This window comes from Marmota flaviventris, chromosome 2 (genome assembly GCF_047511675.1).
Source record: "Marmota flaviventris isolate mMarFla1 chromosome 2, mMarFla1.hap1, whole genome shotgun sequence".
NCBI classification, from domain to species: Eukaryota; Metazoa; Chordata; class Mammalia; order Rodentia; family Sciuridae; genus Marmota; species Marmota flaviventris.
Window position 1 is genome coordinate 196,994,369 of NC_092499.1, and position 13,521 is coordinate 197,007,889.

Genomic DNA, 13,521 nt, shown 5'->3' on the forward strand with positions numbered 1-13,521 from the left:
GGCAGCCTCAGCAACTTAGCAAGGCCCTAAGCAACTTAGTGAGACCCTGTCTCAAAATAAAAAATTAAAAGGGCTGGGGTTTAAGCCCTTTCTGGGTCTAAACTCCAGTCCCCCCCCAAAAAACCTTGCAAAACAGAACTATAGAGTGGTATAGAAAATACATAAATATATACAGTCAACCCCACTGTTTGCAGATTCTCTATTTGCTAATTCACCTATTTGCTAAAAATTATTTGTAACCCAAATCAATACTTGAAGTAATTTTTCAGTTACTTACTGACAAACACAGAGCAGGCAAAACTTTCAAGTTGTCCAACAGGCACACCCCCAGCTGAAGTCAAACAAGGCCCTGCTCTGTCTCCTCCAGCCTCATTCAGAGATGACCACATGATGGAGACGGCAAGGGTGGAGCCTAGGGTCAGGGGGATGGACCTAGTGGGGCACCTCGGGCATCACTTAACATTTATCCCTCTGAAGGATTATAGACCTCCCAGCAAGCCTTAATATTGCAATCCAGGAAGGATATGTGTGCACCTGTTTCCTCTGGAAGTCGGTTCAGCATTCATTCAGGGTTTTTAGACTAGAGCACCATGAATCGCAAGAATGGCCTGCAAGTGTGTGTTGATATATTGATATGCACACAAATATGATAGGAAATACAAATGCCTAATTCAGTGTGTGTGACCTCTGAGGAGAGCAGCGAGGAAGGGGTGGGAGGAAAACCAGCTCCAGGGGCCTTTGTCAAGGTTTGTTTCCGCGCCTCCCTCGTAAAAATAAGGCAGGTGCTAGGGATCCGTGTCCTTGAGATCCTCCACACAGTGGGACATTCCTGATGATGGGGCCCCTGGCCCTTCTGGTCCACATTCCAAGTCCACAGTCCCCAGTCAGGACTGGAGACATCAGGGAAAGGCAGGCTGGCAGAACCACGGAACGACTCGGAACCAGAAACACGAGGTCCGCCTCCAGGAATCTCACACCAGCTGCCAGACACATCCTGGTCAGCAAGGTGGAATGTGGGGAGGGCTTGCATCCAGGACCTGGGGTCACTGCGCTGCAAAACCGGACAGCCTTGCTTCTGGCATCTGCAAGTTTTGTGTAAATTCCAAGAGGTTTAAAATTTGGGCGTGGAGCAAGCCGTCTTTCAACCTACCCATCCTGGCAGAGTTGAAGCACTCAGAGGAGGAAAGGAAGGAAGGGAAGGAAGGAAGGGAAGGAGGGAGGGAGGGAGGAAAAGGAGAGGACGGCTCCCAGGGCTCCCACTGGCCAAGCGCGTGTGTCCAAGCGGTGTCTGCCCCCACACACACGCCAGAATGCTGGTTGCAGGGTCCCTGTCGCCAAGCACAGTGTTGAGCAGTGGATCCCCGAGGGACAAAATCTTGCTTCACAGCGAAGGATGCCAACAGAGGCTGACATCGCCCAAAGGCACTGCCAGGTGGCGCTGTTCCCACATCAAGCCTGCCCAGTTTTTCTCTGACGAAATTCTAGTGCAACAGAAAAGGGGACAAGGGGCGGTGTGGCAGCTGCTCCTGAAACCCTGGAGACCCAGATGACATCGTGCCTGCTGAGCTGGCAGTGGCCAGATGGAGTTTCCCCATTCTCCTTAGATGCGCTCTGCCGCGCCCCACAGGCCCAGCTCACCAGGACGTGCCTTTATCAGCGGTCCAGGCTGATAAAGTCCTCTGAACCTCACTGCATGGCTCCCTGGAGGTCCACCCTCCTCACTGTCTACCCAAAGGACTTTTCTAGAATACAGTTCTGATCTGTCACCTGAATTCCCTTGGTGGTGCCTTTTTTGATTTTTGTGGATCACAGATTAAGAACTTCCAGCCCTAGTGGCTGAAACCCAGATGCTCCTGAGACTTGCTCAAGTGTCAGCAGCCCTCCTATTTAACAGTTTACCCTAGCTCGTTCTCTCATCCCCTCCAGCCTGCTTCCAGGGGAGGTGAAAAATGACTTTTCCTCAGGGTATAGTCACAAGATCCTGGCTTGGCCTCATCCAGATCAGCGGGGGCAGGTGCCAAAGGAGCAAAACAGGAAGATAAAGCTCTGAGGCTCCCAGGCCCATCAGTCCTGATTCCATAGAAAGGGGACTGAGGGAGAGGGAGAGCTGATAGCACCGTGTGGCTCTGCAGGCCTGATCCCCCTGCCTGGTCCTGGACCCCAGGTCCCAGGCTGTGGCAGCAGAGTCCCCGTGGGTGGGGCCAAACTGGGGCTTCAGCTCCTCAGCCCTGGTCTCCTCATGGAAGCAGACAAAAGTTGGGGGGTTTTGTTTTGTTTTTGGTGCCAGGGATTGAACCCAGGAGCACTCAACCACTGAGCCACATCTCCAGCCTTTTTTTTTTAGATAGACAGGGTCTCACTAAGTTGCTGAGGCTGACTTTGAACTCACCAACCTCCTACCTCAGCCTCCAGAGCCCTTGGATTACAGGTGTGTGCCACCACACCTGGCAGACCAAAAGTTTTTCCAAGACGTTTCTTGCCCAAATTCAATCAGAAGGAAGTCTCATTTGCTATGATTTGGGAAGAAAACACACTCAAAATCACTCTTTCCTGGTGCTGCAGCCTGGACTCCCACCACTCTGAGAAGGCACGCAGCAGACCCTGTCCCTCTGGATCGCTGAGGGGGCCCATGCCCTGCCTGCTCTCCTCTCCCCCCCCCAAAGGAACCTCCAGCTATCTGGGTCTCAGGGTAGAGGGGCCAATCACTGGCTCTCCTCCCTGACATAGAACTGGGTCATATCCACTTTACAAGGGGACAGAGTTCAGACATTTGTCTCTGTGGAATTTAAAAAGGACCCTCCCTACTAACGACTCAACTAGAAGATCCCCCTAATTTCAGATTCCAGTGGGTGGGTACTGAGGGACTTTTACAAGAAATGCCTGGACCCACCCGAGTCCCAGGGCCACAGGACGCCTCTACCTGCCCGTCTGCTTCACGCCTCCCTGATCTTGCCTCCGCTCTCCTCGCCCCTCCGCCCTCCCCAGACCCTCCCAAGCATCTGCCCTTTTCTGGCTCCTGATCACCTTCCCCGTTTGCCTCACGACCCTCAACCCCTCCTGCAAAGTAGCGCGTGCGTCCCCTCCTCCCTCTGACTCCGCGGTGCCCACCAGTCGGGGTCTGTGTTGCCCACGCTCGCCCCTGAGCTCCGGGGCTCAAGCGATCCTCCCACTTCAGCCTCCAAGTAGCTGGGACCTCAGGCTCGCGCCCCCGCGCCCCAGCCAATGATTTATAAGTATGTCCTATACGGTGTTCAGGTCATGCCTAGCCTTAAAGAAGCTATTAGCGAATTGTCTGGAATTCAAGTTCAACTGGCCGTCCTGTATGTTTTTATGCCCTAAATCTGGCAGCTTACCCCTCTCCAGGTTCTCCCATCCCCCAGTCTCTCAAGCTTCACAAGGTCCCCCTGGTGAAGCGGCCTGTGCCCTCTTCCCTGCGCTTACTGCTCTTGGCTCCGGCGCCCTCTGTGCCCCCCACTTCTGCTCCAGCCCCAGCGCCTTGCGCCCGTGCTGGACTCCGCCCCCTCCAAGTCCCGCGCGCAGTCCTCGCGCCCCAAACGCCCTCAATTCTCCACCTTCTCATTCCCGAGACCCGCTCGCCCAGATTCCTGCCCCGCGCCTCTTTCTCGGACGGCCACGCTTTCCTCCTAAGCGTCGGTAACCCCCTGGCCGGCGCGCTCTCCGACGGGTCCCCTCTGTCCCCGGCTGGCGCGCCGCTTCCACGCCCCGATCCCCGGCTGCGCAGCTCCCTCGCCGCCGCCCCTGCCCCTCCCCGCCTCAGCTCCCTCTGCGCCCCCGGGCACACCAGCGCGTCGTCTGCTCTGCAGTCCCGCGCGGAGCCGCACGCCTAGTCGCGGAAGTAACGCGGGGGCCCTTGGGCGACTAAGGTCGGGTCGCGGCCAGCGCAGCACGGTCCTTAATGGGCGAGAGAGCGGCCGGCGGCACCCTCTCCCAGGCCACCGCCGCCACTGCGGCCAGGACCAGCTCCAGAAGCAGGATCCGCGCCACGCGCCACGCGCTACGCGCCGCGGGACCATGGCCGAGCTCAGGCTGTGCATCCGGACCTCCAGGAGGACCGACCCTACGGGGCCCTCGCTGAGCCACCTCCTACCCGTCACGGGGCTGAGAGCCACCACGTTCGTCCTATCCAAACTTCGCACAACTCCTTGTGGTGACAAAATGCGAAGACAAAGATAATAGTCTCCATAACTTCGTAGAGCCCTCATTGCCCCCTAGTCCCGGAAGATAGAGGGACACAGGGGTCATCCCAAAACATTCTAGAAATATATTCATAAGGCAACGTATTTGTAGAAAACCACAGTGCGTTGTTGTAGCAGTAACAGTAACACCACTGTAGTATAATAGCCACTGTTCTCTAATGATAGCAATACTGCAAGAGTCACTGCTACTATTAATGAAATAGGAACAATAGCCACGACAATCGTCAGGTACAAACCAGGAGCCAGGCTGTGTACTAGACTCTAATGTCATTACTGTCGCCCAAACCTGAGTCACCTGCATTTTTGCCACATTCCTACCATCTTAACTATCTTTTCCTGGATATTTCTCTTTTAGTGGACTCACTTTTTAAACTTCAAATGATTTAGGATTGCTTTAACTATAAGAGAATGAGAAAACAAGCCACAGAAAATATCTGCCAAAAAAAAAGCACATCTGATGAAGGACTGCTATCCAAAATAGACCAAGACATGCAGAGCCCAACAAGAAAACAAACAGCCTGATTTATACATGGGCAAAGGAACTAAACAGACACCTCACCAAAGACGACGTACAGATGGCAACTAAGCATTTGAAAAGATGTTCAGCATCATATGTCATTAGGGAATTGCAAATTGAAACAACCAGCTACCACTTCCTAACTTATTAGAATGGTTAAAATCCAAAAAACGGTGGCAACACCAACTGTTGGCAAGATGTGTAGCAACAGGAACTCTTGTTCATTGCTGATGGGAATGTAAAATGGTGCAGCCACTATGGAAGACAGTTGGGCAGCTTCTTACAGAACTAAACGTCCTCTTGCCATACGAACCAGCCAGCCTGCTCCTTGGCATTTACGCAGAGGAGTCACAAGCTTGTGTGCCTTCAGACGTTCACACCCAAATGTTTATAGCAGCTTTATTCATGATCACCAAAACATGCAAGCAGAAAAGATGTCCCCAGTAGGCAAAACAAACGGTGGCACATCTACCCAATGGGAGAGGAGCGCTAAAAGAAATAAACCATCAAGCCATAAAAAGACATGGAGGAAACTTAAGTACTGATTACTGTAAGAAAACAATCTGGTGCTGGGGCTGTGGCTCAGCGGTAGAGCACTCTCCTGGCATGTGCAAGGCCCTGGGTTCGATCCTCAGCACCACATAAAAATAAATAAGATAAAAGTATTGTGTCCAACTAAAACTAAAAAATAATTTTAAAAAGAAAGAAAACAGTCTGAGTCGGGCACAACGGTGCACACCTGCAATCCCAGCTCTCAGAAAGCTGAGGCCAGAGGATCTCCAAGTTCAAGTCAGTCAGGGCAACTTAGCAAGACCCTGTGTCAAATGAAACATGAAAAGGGCTGGGGATGTTAGCTTAGCCTGAGAGCCTGGGTTTGATTCCCAGCACTGGAGTGCAGTGACACTATTCTATTTGATGCTATAATGATTGACACCTGTCATTACACTTTGTCAAAACCCATAGAATGTCAAGGGACAACACCAAGAGTGAACCTAGTGTCAAGTGTGGACTTTGGGTGCCAACAAAGTGTCCATGTAGCCTCATGGATATAACAAAGGTACCACTTTGGGGAGGGATGTCGATGGTGGGGAGGATGGGGGGCAGGGGCTATGAGGACTCTCTGTACTTTCTGCTCAATTTTACTATGAACTTAAAACTGCTATTAAAAAGATTTTCTATTTTCAGCCAGGTGCAGTGGTGCACACCTGTGATCCCAGAAGCTTCAGAAGCTGAGGCAGGGGGATCGCAAGTTCAAAACCAGCCTCAGCAATGGCAAGGCCCTAAGCAACTCAGTGAGACCCTGTCTCTAAATAAAATACAAACTAGAGCTGGGGATGTGGCTCAGTGGTTAGGTGTCCCTGAGTTCATTCCCCGATACCAAAAGAGAAGAGAAAAAAAAAAAAAAAAGGCTGTCTATTTTTAAAAAGAAAAGGAAGAAAGATAATTATCATCATAAACGGAAAGCCTGCAATATTTTTTATAAACCAAGGGAGACAGAAGGTTGGTAGAAGGCAAGAGGATGATGCTCAATGTGAGCAAAACCCTCATGTGTTGGGGCAAAAATCAATAGTTAATATCTAAATCTGTTAAATCAACAAATGGCCACATAGGCTCCAGGGAAATAACTAGAAGAAACAGCTACAAAGGGCCAGAGCGGTGGCCATGACAATTGTGCCTATGAAGAAGCTCAATTCCCTGGTAAGTTACTTTCGAGTGTAGAAGTGCAGACACATTGTTCCACCAGCCCAGTCCTGGAGACCTAAAAAGTTGATCTGTATTTGAAGGAGAACTGGGAAAGAAATGGAAAGGGGGGGGGGGGGGGGGCTTGAGCATGAAGCTGGCAAAAGAGGCAGTCTCTTTGGAGGATAGAGTGTCAACATCAAAATTACAAAAGCATGTACCTTTTGATTCAGGAATCCTTATGAACGGGAGGTTCATGTTCTAGAAAAGGTGAGTCCAAGGTTTCGTGCTGCTCTGCTGTGATATCAAAAAGTTTGGAGTCCATCTCGGGAGCTGGCCGAGGAGTGAGGGTCCATCTCTGCACTGGAATATTATGAGCCCCTGAACATAATAAAGAAGCTCTCTATGCAGTGATCAGGAAGACCTCTACAATGTATTACTAGGTGACAAAGCAAGGGGCATGATGCCATCTGTTTATCGTCTCAGGCTGTTTATATTAGGCACTGATTTCTGCGCAGCCTGTGTCTGGAAGGAGATGCGAGGTCGCCCTTCAAGGCGGGGACCAGGGTAGGATGCTAGAGATGGAGGGAGAGGATCCAGCTTTTCTCTCTTTAACTTTGGTGGCTTTTGACATTTTAATCACATGCTTTGTATTATCTCTTCAAATAAATGTGGGAAAAAATGGTAAGTCATTGCCTCTGGAAAACTGAACAGGGAGTGGGAAGAAAGGGGTGGCTGCTTTTAATAGAGAGAGAGCACATATTAAAACGCAGTTTACAAATAAAGATTTACAAATGTTTCCAGAGAGAGGTCCCAGCAACATGGAGGCCAAGTGAGGACACAGTTAGGACCTCCTAACTGTGGTGTGTGCCCGAGACACAGCCCTGCAGTCTCCTATGAAGTCCTCAGCCTCCTTCATCTGGTTCCTCTCTTTCCTGCCAGATTTAAAACATCCAAGTGACTGGTGACCCGGTTCCCAAAAAACCTCCCTTACTGTCCTTTGCAAGGGCCCTGGGGGCTGCGAGCACTTGGCAGATGCAACATCTCCAGACACAAGGAGAAACTTATCCTCCTGCCCACTGGACGGGGATGATGGACACACCCAGCACCCTGTCTCCGTGGACCTGGGCTGAGTGGGCTGTGCTCCGGGTGGGGGCAGGGTCCCTTCAGTCTCCTTCACTGTTCATTTCTGTGTCCTCATCTCCTGCTGTGTAGGAGCCGCCCCAGACCTCAGAGGCTTAAAACAAGAGCTTCTTGTCATCTCAGTGTGCTGAGGGTTGACAGGGCTCTACTGGGGGGTCCTCACTTCAGGGTCCCCCACGCAGTTGCTGTGGTAAAGTGGCTGCCACTGAGGTCCTCCCAAGGCTGGACTGAGTGTCCAAATGCTTTCCATTTTCACACACATGGCACTTCTGCCAAGATGGCTGGGACAGCCAGGGGCGGGTGGGGCATCCTTTCCCGTCAGCAGGGAAGGAGCCCGTGCAATGGGGCGCCCCAAACAGCAGTGAGACTTCAGCTTCTCCTCTATACAAAGGAGCATCTCGGGGCTGCCAGGGGTATCCAAATGTTCTAGAAGCTACCAGGAGATAGGAGATGGAGCAAAGGGTCATTATGGGTAAGGAACCTCTTCTATCTTCAGCGCCTTCCGTGTCTTGTCTTGAGCCGACCCTGCTGGGAGCGTGCGTGGGGGAGCACCTGCCTGGGAGCCAGCCACTGGAAGCAGCTCAGAAAGAGGCCATCTTTTCTCAGTTTAAACGAGGATGCAGTGCTTGAGGCTTGAATGGGATCATAGCAAAAGACTAATTCACACGGCACTTTGAGTTCCTTTCTTCATAACCACTACGGCCACATGAGGGCATGGAAGGCAGCATTGAGCACATCTGTAAGAACTCTTACTACTCTGCAAGGATTCTGGCTCTGGATATGTACAGGGCAGCGCTCCTCTGGGGAGCAAATCCTGGAGGGTAACAGGTGCCCTGTTATCCACATTTGGAGTATTCTATAGTTTCTCCCTGGAACTAGCAAAATGACTAATACATGCTCAGTGCCTAGCTGCTATGGTAATGTCCTCTCAAGGAGGCTCTCTCTACTAGAGTCTTGTCAGCCTCGACCTTAATCTCAGACCCTCAGCCTCTGGGAATAGAGGCGCTCTCTTAGACAACACCAGTGTGTCTTTGGGCCTAAGCCTGCCCACATAACAGTCACTTTATACAATGAGCAGTATGTACTAATGACGTCGATGACCTAATGTGATATAAATAAAGCTGGCAGCTCAGATGAGCCGCTTTTACTTTGCCCCTGCACCTTGCTTGCTTCTGTCTCTCTTTGTTTTTCTTTACATTATTCAATAATAAGAAAGCAAATAACTCAATAAGGGAAAGAAAACAGAAGTTGAATGGATGCTTCACAAAAGAATATATTAAAAAATTGGGCTGGGGTTATAGCTCCGTGGTGGAGCATTTGCCCGGCATGCACAGTGCCTGGGTTTGATCCCTAACAAGGAAAAGACGAAGAAAAAAGAAGGAGGAGAAGGAGAAGGTGAAGGAGATGTGAATGGTCGATAAGCTCAGAAGAGACATCCACCAGCTAGTCATAGGGAAAATGCAAGTGAAAATCACAATGAGACAGCACGTCACACCCATTAGGACACTTTTAATTAGACTGATCATAGCAGCGCCAGAGAGGATGTGCAGCCCATGGAACTCACTCACAGCTGATGCCATGAAGAATGTGTCAAACCACTTTGGAAACCAGCCTGGCAGTTTCTTGAAGAGTTAAAAATGTATGTTTCATGTGATATGACCCAACCACTATACCAGACCCAACCACTGTACCCAGGGGTGTCTGCCCAAGAGAAACTACAACATTTTTCCATGCAAAGGTTTGTATACAAATGTTCAAAGCAGCTTTATCTGTAATCCCCACCCTACCCCACTTCACTCCCAGAAAAAAAAAAAAAAGAGCTGGTGATATAGCTCAGTTGGTAGAGTGCTTGTCTTGCACACACAAGGTCCTGGGTTCAATCGCCAGCAACACACACACACACATACACACACACTCAAAAAAAAAAAAAAAACCTAGAAGCAAACTAAAAAGTTCATCAACAGATAAAATAACAGACAAATTACAGCATATCCATACCATGGAGTACTACTCAGCAATGGAAAGGAACAAACTGTTGATATCGACAACATGCATGGCTCTCAAAATCATGATGTGAGTGAAAGAGGCAAGGTTAAGATATGCACATGCATGTGTTGCCTGATTCTATTTATATAAAATCTACAAGGTGCAAACTAATTGGTAGTGACAGAAGTAGTTACATAGAGGAGGGGCTGTGGGAGGGAGGAAGGGATGTAAAGGGATACAAGGAAACTGGGGGTGCTACTGCAGGGGTTTTCTATTCTGATTGTGATGATGATTTCCTGAATGGATCTACACAAAAATAATCAAATTACACTCTTCAAATATGTACTATCGGCTGGGGCTGGGGCTCAGTGGTAGCGCACTTACCTGGCATGTGTGAGGCACTGGATTTGAACCTTAGCACCACATATAAATAAATAAAGATCAAAAAAAATTTTTAAATGTGCTATGTCGTGTGCTTCACTGACACTTTAATGAAGTTGGGAGGAAACTGAATCAAAATTAAAAAACAGCCAGGCACGGTGGCACACACCACCCAGCAGCTCCGGAGGCTGAGGCAGAAGGATGGAGACTTCAAAGCCAGCCTCAGCAACTTAGCAAGGCCCAAAGCAATTCAGTGAGACCCCATCTCTAAATAAAACACACATTAGAGTTGGGGATGCGGCTCAGTGGTTGAGTGCCCCTGAGTTCAATCACCAGTACCAAAAAAAAAAAAAAAAAAGGAAAGGGTCCAGTTTTTGCCCCCAAGCCTCAGCCCATTGCTCAGGAGGACTGCCGCATGCCTCCAAACTGACCAGATCATTCTTCCAAACACAGACACCTCCTGGCTTTGAGCCCAGGGTCTCGGGAACAAATTCCCATCTGGAAACAATGAAAAATGCGAAGGCTCAGACAAGGACTTTATTTACACATTCTGTCTACATTCCGAGAGGGCCACAGACACAAGACTGCCCAGGAAGATAATGGAGTCATTAATCTCTGTCCAAGCAGGGCGCCCCCTGCCAGCTTCCCATTTGGACAGTTAAACCAGCCGCAGCCCAGTGTCAGTCTCCACGGTGTCTGCCCGCAGAGGAGGAGGGCACTTCTGGACGCTGCACATGGCTGCTCCAGAGAGGCAAACCCCTGGCGACTTTGGGACAAGCAGGCTGAGCCGTGCATGAGTCCTCCTCAGTCCTGACTGCTTAGTAAGGAGACCCGAGGCTCAGGCGAACATGGCCCTCCTGGGCAAGTCCTGGCTGGAGCAGATGCCTGACTTCCGACTGGTGAGAGGGCCCATTTGGGGACACTTGTTTCTCTAACTTGACCCTAAATCTTAGCTCTTTGAATGCTACCGGGTTACCTGGCTCACAGCTAGTCCCTGTTCCCCCACTTCCTTTTTCCTCACAACAAGAACTGAGAAGTCTCAGGAGATTGCACTGTCTCCCACCCTAGACGGTACACCTGGCCTAGGCTTCCCACGCAGAGCCCAGTCCAGCAGCCACAGCAGCCCTGGGAGTGTGTGGGCAGAAGCTCAGGGACCCCAGCCTAGACCTGCTGCATCTTCACCCTCACAAGACCCCTGAAGATCTGCATGTTCTTTCACAAACCTGATTGAGCAGGGAAAATGCCTGCAGAGTTTTTACGGTACCAACATCTGGAATCCTCCACCAGAGCTGTTGCTTGATGGATCCAGAATATATCTAGACCTCAGTGTTTTTGAAGGTGGAGTGCATACAGTGTGTGAACTTTCAGAAGACCCCTTGATATTTTTTTACACATATATGTTCATTAACCACCACCCAGGCAAAGGCATAGAATGTTACTAAGACCCCAGAAGTTCTCTCTTGCCCCATCAAGGTAGGATGACAAACGACCCGGTTTGCCCAGGACTGGTGGGGGTGGGGGTTGGTGGGAGAAGGTTCTGGGACAGAGGACCTTCAGTATCAAGAAAGGTCCCCGGCAAACCAAAACAAGTCGGTCACAGTACTTCAAGGTCTGGACCCTGTTGGGGGTGTCAGAGTCACCTGGAGACCTTGCTAAACCAGATGGCTTCGCCTCAGCCTTAGAATGTCTAATTCAGTAGGTCTGAGGTGCAGCCCGGGAATCTGCACTTCTAGCAAGTCTCCCAGGGGATGCTGTGCTGCTGGCCCCACCGACTACTGACTTTTTCAGAGATGAGAGGAGGCCGAGAGGAGTAAATTCACTTGCCTGAGGTCACCCAGCCCAAAAGTACAGGCAAGTACCAAAAAATGTTTCCCCCAAGCACTAGGGATTGAACCCACTGAGCTGTATCTTCAACCTTTTTTAATTTTATTGTTATTTTGAGACAAGGTCTCACTAAAGTTGCTGAGGCTGGCCTCAAAATTGTGACCCTCCTGCCTCAGCCTCCCAAGTAGCTGGAGTTGCAGGCTTTCCTCCTCATGCCCAGCCCATTGTAAATGTTTGTAAATGAGGGTGTTGAGTCAGTTAATGCCTGACTTGGGCCTTGGATCAAGATCCCAAAATGTTCAATGTGGAACAGCCACTTTTTCTGGCTGCCTTCCCGGTGCTTAAGAGACAGATGCCTGATACAACTAGTTTTCCAGCTGCCTTTGGATAAAGCCCAGCCCCTGGTGCATATGGCACCCTTGGACCTACAGGCAAATATTATTTCCACATTTTCTACCAAATGCCGAGCTGGCTGCACTGGTAAATGATGAAGTTTAGGTTGGAGCTGGGTGCAGCCCTTTCAATGGATGCTTAGCTTTCCAGCTCAATTTTCCTTCTTGACAGAGAAAGTCTGGGAAATTGGAGCCCCATGATTTAGAGATCAGCAAAATTCTTCCTGAGCAAAGGAAACCTGTTGAGCCAGGTGTGATGGCACACGCCTGTAATCCCAGGGACTTAGGAGGCTGAGGCAGAAGGAGCAGGAGTTCAAAGCCAGCCTCAGCAACTTAGTGAGGCCCTAGGCAACTCCCTGAGACCCTGTCTCTAAATACAATACAAAAAAAGGCTGGGGAAGTGGCTCAGTGGTTAAGCACCCCTGGGCTCAAGCTCCAATTCAAAAAAAGGAAACTTCTTGAATGTTTATGGAGAAATGTTTGGGGTTTAAAGTTTTGGTTCCACCTTAACAAATCCAGGTCCAGATAAGCGCGTGTTTGATGTTGGTTATGTGCATCAAGTTCATCATGGACAAGTTCCTCAACAGCTGAAGTAGAATGCAGGACAGAGTTCTGTGCGACTTCACCAAGTTCACTTCCATCTCAAAGCCTTTGTCCGCCCTTCCTTCCTTCCTTCCTTCCTTCCTTCCTCCCTTCTTTATTTTTGGTACTGGGGATTGAACTCAGGGGCACTCAACCACTGAGCCTCATCCCCAGCCCTATTTTGTATTTTATTTAGAGACAGGGTCTCACTGAGTTGCTTAGCGCCTTGCTTTTGCTGAGGCTGGCTTTGAACTCGTGATCCTCCTGCCTCAGCCTCCCCAGCCACTGGGATTACATTACAGGTGAATGCCACCATGCCCGGCGGCTTTGCACTTTCTGTTCCCACTCCCAATGCTCTTTCCTTTCGGATTTTCACATGCCCAACTCTCCCATCATTCACGTCTTGTCTTACATGTCACATCCTTGGAGGCCTGCCCTGAGTATTTATAAGCAAAATGGTTCCTGGTCATTTTCCTTCCCATCTCCCCATTTTATTTCCTTGATATCATTTACTATTGTCTGAAGTATCACCTCTCTGTATTTGCTTCCTAGTCGACTGCCTGGCTTCCCAACTAGAATGAAAGCCTGAGGTCAGGAGCCTCGTATTTCCCGACTCTGTCTGTTGAAAGGCCTAGGAGCAGCAACACCCCTGGGACCACGAGCTCACCTTGCATGGAGATCTTGGTTTCTCCAGAAAAAGGAACCAGGGCTCCTTGGAGAGATGACTGACTCCAAACCTGGAATAAGGAAAGTGCAGGGATCCCGTTAACACCAGCCCTGCCGGGACTTGGAGATCAAG